The sequence below is a fragment of the Oncorhynchus clarkii genome, chromosome 25 (genome assembly GCF_045791955.1).
Source record: "Oncorhynchus clarkii lewisi isolate Uvic-CL-2024 chromosome 25, UVic_Ocla_1.0, whole genome shotgun sequence".
Lineage (NCBI taxonomy): Eukaryota > Metazoa > Chordata > Actinopteri > Salmoniformes > Salmonidae > Oncorhynchus > Oncorhynchus clarkii.
The window spans coordinates 28,632,514-28,641,708 of NC_092171.1; positions in this window are offsets into that span (position 1 = coordinate 28,632,514).

Here is a 9,195-nt window from a genome sequence, read left to right on the forward strand (position 1 = left end):
TTTACATGAAAGACACAATCTGTCATTTGTTTTCTAATTTGCATTTATTTGCAAGTTATATTATTAAAGTATCAATTGGTATGTTATGTATCATTAATTGAATTGACCAGGAACAGCCGTAAATATTACAGATTGTACCATTACTGTACACTGCCGATTTCGCAGGTTTTCCTACTTACAAAGCATGTAGAGGTCTGTCATTTTTATCATAGGGGGGACCTCAATAAAATACAAATTAATTACTGAAAAGTCATACGATGTGATTTTCTGGATTTGTGTTTTAGATTCCGTCTCTCACAGTTGAAGTGTACCCATGATAAAAAATTACAGACCTCTACATGCTTTGTAAGTAGGAAAACCTGCAAAATCGGCAGTGTATCAAATACTTGTTCTCCCCACTGTATGCAGGTAAACCCAAACAGGATTAAAGATGGATGACACGGCTGCTGAGGCCTCCTATCCTCCTGAGGGCAGGGCATTCTGACAGTTCACTTCTGACAGGCCAGCCTCTCGGTTGGAGAGTGCTTTTGTTTGCTTTTAACAGGCTTTCAGTCCTGCTGGTAAGACATCCATTATGGCCAGTGAGCCCTCTCTCTCCAATCATTCACCCATTGTCAGTTCACAGCTGACAAGCTGCCTTATTCTCTCTGTCTACTATCTCTCAGAAAAATCGATGCGATCTGATTTTGTGCCATCCTTGTCAGAGTTTTTTATGAGTAATTAGAGTGGGTCTTTTCTGAAAGGTCATCGGTCAACAGACATGAACTGTTCCATTTCGGATGTGTTTAAGTGCTGCTCTACATCCACCAACACCCAAGGCCATAACAAGGGAATTTAATGAAAGAAATAAACCAAGGTGCAGGTTATCTAAAGACCATCAGAGGGTTTGTAGAGGTTTGTAGATCACTGAGCCTGCCAGCCATGCAGACAAGCCTCCTAAGGATGCCAGAGCCTGAGAGATGGATCTGAATGGACATGAGTAATGGAGATGGCAGACAGGGTGCAAAGTCGATCCTCGTTGTGATGAATCTCTCACTAGACAACCGTACCCTCTGAGTCAGCGAATCAGTTTGGGAACTGTGAGCGGTCAAGGAAAGGCAGACAGGCAGACAGACAGGCAGCCTGGCAGGCAGGAGAGATGGCATTTTCAGAGGCACCTGCACACAAAGTTCAAAAGGGAGAAGGAGAACGAGGAGGAGGGGGCGAGAGCGCCCAAGAACTTAGAGCCAGTCATTTATAATGCCAAGAATTATGACAGGATGTCGTGATAGAAAAAAAGCTCTTAAGTTAAACACTGAGAAATGTAGGCCCCTGCTGCCTGCCAGAGTACAGGGGGGACCCCCAAACCTCTGTGTCAGCACTCCTACCTACCGAAAGCTGCTCCATAAATCTCAGCCCTGTTCTCTCTCAACCCTGAAAAGTGCCTTCAAACAAACTCGTTAAACAGGGAATTGAGTTGTGATTTTGTGGTATATATCACAACCCTCTGGGGGGGGGAGTGGCAATGGAGAGAGTGAGACAGTACTTAAATGTGTATTATAGCTGAGTCAACTGGGGGGAAGCGGCCGGGATCATTGTGTTACTGGTCAGAGGAGCTGTCGGATGAGAGCCCTTACCCACATAAGCTCTGCCGCTCTGGCCAAGCAGGAGACATTCTGATACAGTACCACGGCTTCTCGCCTGGAGTTCATTGGCTGAAGCCATCTAAAGCCTCTCTCTACACACACTCACACACCACCTCCACCACCTATTACAGTACAGCTTAGATATAGTTCTCAGATGGCTCCCGCGGGGGGGGCTGCCATTTACTACCTCAATATTACAGGTAATTGAAATGCCTCAAAGTTTGCAAACAGGCACATACGTACGTACATACAGTACACACACAAACACAGTGATTCCCTAGCAAGGAAATGGTCATTTATCTGTTCTGCAGTATTTATCACCCCCTGTCATGTATTATTCAAGGTCCACTCCTGGTAAGAGGTTCAATAATGTATCAGATGTACAGGATATCTGATGTTAAGCACAGGGCCCATATCCAGTGACCAGGCTTAAGTTGGATCACTTTATGAGCAGAGCACTGTGGTGGCTAGGAGCAGGGGAAGGAAAGCCACACAGTTATCTGGGCCGGCGCTCACACAAAACAGAAGAAAGGTCTCCATATACAGTACACGTATTAATTTAAAGAGAGGGGAGGAAAGTAGAGGAGAATGTTGTGATGTGTTAGCATTTATTAATTCTCTCTATACTGTACGGAAGTGGAACTCAATCCAATAGGAAGAGAGGGGGACAGCTTTTGAAGGGACCAACTCCAACTCCAATTGGATGTAACATCTTCTAACATTTTAAGGTTGTTTTTAATCCACCTCTGGATGTATCAACCCACTAAACTACACACAACCATGAGAACCATAATATCAATCACCAGAGGTATAACTATTACACACAGAATTAGATGTCATAACAGGATATAAAATGAACATCACTGTAGTTTGGTTGCTGCCTCTTCCTCGTCTTATCTTGCTTGATTTAAAACATGCATCACTCTGACATTCTATTACCTAGCTTGGATCAACATAGCCAATAAGATTAAATAGAAAAGTTTTAATATCCTTAAAATAGAGCATCCTGTCGCTATTGTTCATCAAGAATGTGGCGGCATCAGACTACCTGTTGTGTTTATTGCTAGATGATAAGCAATCAAGCACCTCCACACCCTTCAATTAAATGTGTTTAAGGTGAGATACCAATAAACACATTTTGTGGCAACAAACAACAGACTCATGCTCCAGCACCCTTAACTTTTTAGAAATTATTGTGGACATTTAAAAGCCAGAAGTAATGATTTCTTTCTGAGAAAGCTATATGATAATAACATTCATTGTTCTATAGGTATTTATCATTGCTGGAAAAAAAAAAAATCAGAATTGTAAATGATCAGGCAAAAGGCAAATATTACAATAAGAGATGATATTACCGGTTTAATATTTTTTCTTCCTAAACTGACCTTTTCCTTCATGGCGTTATGATAATCTAAATCCTCTCGACCATGCTCATTAGCTCATTCTTAATGTTTTCATAATCAATGTTTCCAGCTCAGCCTTGCTTCAATTGATCTCATTAACTGGGAGCTCTGTGACGAGGAGAAAGACTTAAAGGTTTCAGTCGCTCAAGTGATCAGTATAGCTACAGAGAGAGAGAGAGAGAGAGATCTATATACAGAGAGAAAGAGAGACAGACAGAGAGAGAGAGAGAGAGAGAGAGAGAGATCTATATACAGAGAGAGATAGATACAGACAGAGAGAGAGAGAGAGATCTATATACAGAGAGAGAGGCTTGAATTTCCAAATATGATTGTAGACTGTGGTGGTGGTGTGGTGTAGTCGCTAGTCTAGAGCTTATTTTATTGCGTACGAAAGCAGATGGGGAACAGTACATCTTGGGCTCCAGACACGTCACACTGACTGTGGCTCCGCTGTACTGTCTAACTGGTTGCCACTGCCTGCCTCACAGATGCTCCTTTAAAAAAATATTTTCTTCAGACCTAGCGACCTGGGTTCAAATGCTATTTGGAATAATTTCAAATATTTTAGATGTCATTGATTATTAACCTTGCCTGCTGCAAGGAACTAACACAAAAGTCCCGCAAGCCCAAACCTCGCTCACCTGGCACTCCAGACAGGCTAAAGCCAAATGCTTAAAATGTCTGAAAGATTTCAAATAGTACACTGATCCCAGGTCGATCACACAGAAACCCATAGAATGTCAGCTGCAATGCACACTGGAAATGAATGACTAGAGGGGTCGATGGTGCGACACCGTGCACATTCACAAAACAGTAGAGTACATAAAACGGGGCTGTTAGACATGCAGGCAGGAAGTACAGGTGCCATATGTTGGAATACAGAATCTATTATCTTCTGTGAGTTTATTTCAAAAGGTTCCTCTTCAGTGGACCATATATTCAAGACTTGGGCATTGATAGCAGCATAGTAACAGCTTATGTTCCCTCAGATAAGCTGTTGAAGTCAATCACAAGGCTGCAGGAACCTATCACAAAGTTATAAAATGTACAATGCCAACTTTCGTCCTTTATTCAAAGTCAGTTGCGTAAAAGTAACAGCATGGCCGTTTTAAAGCTACAATGTTGTCAACACCAACCAGTGAGGCTTTCAACCTTACAATTCTGACTATGCGTCAACAAAAAATGTTTATATACTGTAACACATCAGTCTCCTAAGTGATATTTAAAGGTTAAAAAAAGTGGTAATTTATCATGTTTTTCAAGAAATTATGAAATAGTTTGACAACCCTGTTTCAAATCAAATCCCCAAAAATGTGTCACATGCGCCGAATACAACAGGTGTAGGTAGACCTTACCGTGAAATACTTACTTACAAGCCCTTAATTAACCAACAATGCAGTTAAGAAAATATTTACTAAATAAACAAAATAAAAAAATACAAGAGCAACAATCAAATAACAATAACGAGGCTATATACAGTGGGTACCGGTACAGAGTCAATGTGCGGGGGTTCAGATTAGTCGAGGTAATTGAGGTAATATGTACATGTAGGTAGGGGTAAAGTGACTATGCGTAGATAATAGATAATAAACAGCGAGTAACAGCAGCGTATAAAAAGAGAGGGGGGGGGGGGGGCAATGCAAAATGTCCGGGTAGCCATTTGATTAGCTGTTCAGCAGTCTTATGGCTTGGGGGGTAGAAGCTGTTTAGAAGCCTCTTGGATCTAGACTTGGCACTCCAGTATCACTTGCCGTGCGGTAGCAGAGAGAACAGTCTATGACTAGAGTGGCTGGAGCCTTTGGCGATTTTTAGGGCCTTCCTCTGACACTGCCTGGTATAGAGGTCCTGGATGGCAGGAAACTTGGCTCTAGTGATGTACTGTGCCGTACGCACTACCCTCTGAAGCGCCTTGGAATGACCCAAGTACATTATGCATTTTTAACAGAGATCATTCCTGTATGGCCAATCCAGAATTCCATCTCACATTCACTTCATAGTTAATATACTGTACTTCAGACTCCTGGGCTAATCCCTGGCCTACCAGTACTCATGGCTGTGAGAGGGGGACACTACTTCAGGTCTCAGGGCAGGTGACACTGTACGATGACTACTTGCGTTCACTAGCTAGTGAATCTAGTTCACATCAGGTAAGCTCACCCCCTTTGATCTCTTCTTGCAACCCCTAACAGCCTACAGTACCAGACACACATATTGAGAAGCACATTTACATCTTATTGCTGTTGTGAGTTCCGCTTTCTTACAGAGCAAATGTTATATTTGGTTTACACTCCTTTGGTGTCTACAGAGTTAGGTAAATCAGCCTTTAACTTCCTTGCACCGTACGTTTGGGAGAATCTCCAAAAGACGATTCAATTTGGATGCTTTGGTGTCCATAGCGCAATTCTGACAGCTGACAGAGGATTTTTCTAATGAAGAATGTGTTTGTTTTAATTGACAGTGTTCTGAATCTTAATGTGTATTTAATGTGTATCTATACTTGCCTATTGATGGGTTCATTTTTGTATTGTGCAGCGCTCATTTGCAAGAAACTTTAGTCTTAATATGACTTCCCTGTTGAAATCACATTTATGGTACAACGTAACAGCATAAAAGTTCTGTTGGATATTACTCTGAATCCATACCACTGGAGCTGACCTTCAGAAGACTATTTATTTGTCTACAGAGGGTAGTTAGCCTTTTAAAGCAGTGATAAAATAGGCCAGTAGCCACTCCCCACTAGAGATCTGGGCTAAGCACCAGGCACCAGCACAGTGGAGAGAAAGAGAGGGGTGGTTGTATTCTAGTTGAGGTTGTGAAGAAGCTATTATTTCCTGGCCCCTTATACTCACAGTTCTCTCTGAGGGCAAAGACTTTCTCAAAGACACATTTATTCTGGGATCACTGAAGGCTAAGCACAACTCACAAAAACAGGCCAAGACCCCAAATCATAGCTCTTATCTAGAGATGGAGAGATGGAGACCTGAGCGATACACCTGAGAAATAGATGTCAGGGTGATGTCTCAAACCCATGATTTCAACTGAACAACTATACAATCATGTTGTGTGTGTGTGTGTGTGTGTGTGTGTGTGTGTGTGTGTGTGTGTGTGTGTGTGTGTGCGTGTGTGTGCGTGTGTGTGCGTGTGTGTGCGTGTGTGTGTGTGTGTGTGTGTGTGTGTGTGTGTGTGTGTGTGTGTGTGTGTGTGTGTGTGTGTGTGTGTGTTGATGTGTATGTCTGTGTGTGTGTTCTTCACCTGGCCCTGTAGCTCTCACTGACTCCCTGACCGTCTGAAATTACAGTAGGTGTTTAGCACTAGTAGAGCAGATGCCTGTCCGTCACCGGCCCGTGTTCCTCTGACCCCTCACTGTCATGAAAAGACAGGCAGTATTGTCCTCCTTTGTTTACAGGAACCTGGATAAAACCACCACTTAGGTCTGGAGGACCGGGGGTGTCCGGTGTCAAGCATGGCATGGCTGTAGCAGCTATCCTGTGTCGTTTGCGGTGCGTGTATGTGCCGCGTGCGTGTTGTTTGCAGTACAGGTCAGACAGGTTCATTATGGGGCTTGATCATTGTGCATAATGAAACAGCCAGGTGGAAGGAGGTTTAAGCACATGGCAGGCAGGTCGTAGGATCACTCTTGTGTTCTGTTACGGCTCATGTGCATAATTTATCCCTAATTCAAGGTCAAGTACAACAGGACCGGGGGTTAAGTATGAGATTCCAATTCAGCGACGCCTCAATGTCAAACAGCTCCAGTGTTGCCTGTACTCTAGCTTGCTACAGTGCATTCAGAAAGTATTCATACCCCTTGACCCATCTACACACAATACCCCATAATGATGAAGTGAAAATATGTTTTTAAAATGCTTAGCAAATGTATTGAAAATGAAATACAGAAATATCTCATTTACATATATAAGTATTCACACCCCTTTGCTATGACACTCCAAATTGAGCTCATGTGCATCCAATTTCCTTCGACCATCCTTGAGATGTCACTACGACTTGAAGTCCACCTTTGGCCAATTCAATTGTTTGGACATGATTTAGAAAGAAACCCACCTGTCCATATAAGGTCCCACAGTTGACAGTGCATGTCAGAGCAGAAACTATACCATGAAGTCCAAGGAACTGTCCGTTGATCTCAGAGAGAGAATTGTGATGAGGCATACAGTACCAGTTAAAAGTTTGGACACACCTACTCATTCCGGGGTTTTTCTTTATTTTTACTATTTTCTACATTATAGAATCAAAACTATGAAATAACGCATATGGAATCATGTCATCAATGCAAGGGGTGGTTAATTTGTATAATCTCAAATATAAATAATATTTGGTTTTGTTTAACACTTTTTTGGTTACTACATGATTCCATACGTGTTATTTCATAGTTTTGGTGTCTTCACTATTATTCTACAATGTAGAAAATAGTCAAAATAAAGAAAAACCCTTGAATGAGTAGGTGTGTCCAAACTTTTGTCTGGTGTGGAATAAGGGTAGGAATACTTTCTGAAGGCACTGTATGTATCATTTCGACAAAAAGTTGTTCTATGTATCCTTAAGATAATTTAACTAAAAACCTGTAAACTCACGTAAAAGCTTACACCCTATTTGACATAATCTGAGGTGTTTATGTTGTACACACCATCGGTTGAGAGAACCAGCATATTCTAGAATGCAAGGTGGGTGTCATATTTACTCAAATATACTCAAATGAGAATATGGAAACTTTTAAATGGTACCACAAAGATGGTCCACACATGAGACACTTTTAACTTGAGTGGGAATATGCACTGAGAGACTGACACTGAGAAGACGCTGCTCTCCACTCTCATTGGCTATAAGCTATCGTGTCTGCAGTTGTAGAATTTTACTAACTATAAAAAATATTTCCTCCTAGGCTCTGTGGTAAGGAAATCAATACCAACAATGTAATGCAGCTCAAATCCATCTAATTTATGATCTGAGTCATTGGTCATAGTGGTGCAGAGAGATCAACAGTGCCCCCTGCTGGTAAATATACATATGGAAATTGAATAGGGGTGTTGCTGCTGCTAGACATAAAGTTCTATAATCAAATCACTTTTTTTCTCACATGCACCGAATACAACCTTACCATGAAATGCTTAACCAAGCGCTTAACCAACAATGCAGTTCAAGAAATAGAGTTAAGAAAATATTTAAAATGTAAAATAAAATACAAATTAACACAATAAAAGAACAAAATAATATACAGGGTGCACCGGTACCGAGTTAATGAGCAGGTTAGTCGAGGAAATTTGTACATGTAGGTAGGGGTAAAGTGACTATGCATAGATAATAAACAGCGAGTAGCAGCAGTATAAATAGTCCGGGTGGCCATTTGATTAATTGTTCAGCTGTCTTATGGCTTGGGGGTAGAAGCTGTTAATGAGCCTTTTGGACCTAGACTTGGCACTCCGGTACCGCTTGCCATGCAGTAGCAGAGAGAACAGTCTCTGACTTGGGTGACTGGAGTCCTGACAATGTTTTGGGCCTTCCTCTGACACCGCCTAGTATAGAGGTCCTGGATGGCAGGAAGCTTGGCCCCAGTGATGTACTGAGCCGTACGCATTACCCTCTGTAGCGCCTTACAGTCGGAGACCGAGCAGTTGCCATAGCAGGCGGTGATGCAACCGGTCAGGATGCTCGCGATGGTGTATAACTTTTTGAGGATCTGGGGACCCAAGCCAAATCTTTTCAGTCTCCTGAGGGGGAAAAGGTGTTGTCGTGCCTTCTTCACAACTTTCTTGGTGTGTTTGGACCATGATACTTTGTTGGTGATGTGGACCCCAAAGAACTTGAAACTCTCGACCCGCTCCACTACAGCTCCGTCTAAGTGAATGTGGGTGTGTTCGGACCTCCTTTTCTTTAAGTGCACGATATTCGCCTTAGTCTTGCTCACGTTGAGAGAGAGGTTGTTGTCTCTGACCTCCTCCCTATAGGGTGTCTCATCGTTGTTGGTGACCAGGCCTACTACTTTTGTGTCATCAGCTGGACTGTGTTGTTCATGTATACTACATTTAAAAAAACATCTAGGTGACAGCCCATGCATGGACTAGGGTTTGTCTAGGGGTATTCCACACATGTCAGACACTTTGAGATCAGTAAGCACAATGGAAAGAAGGAACAGCCACACTTGAGGACTA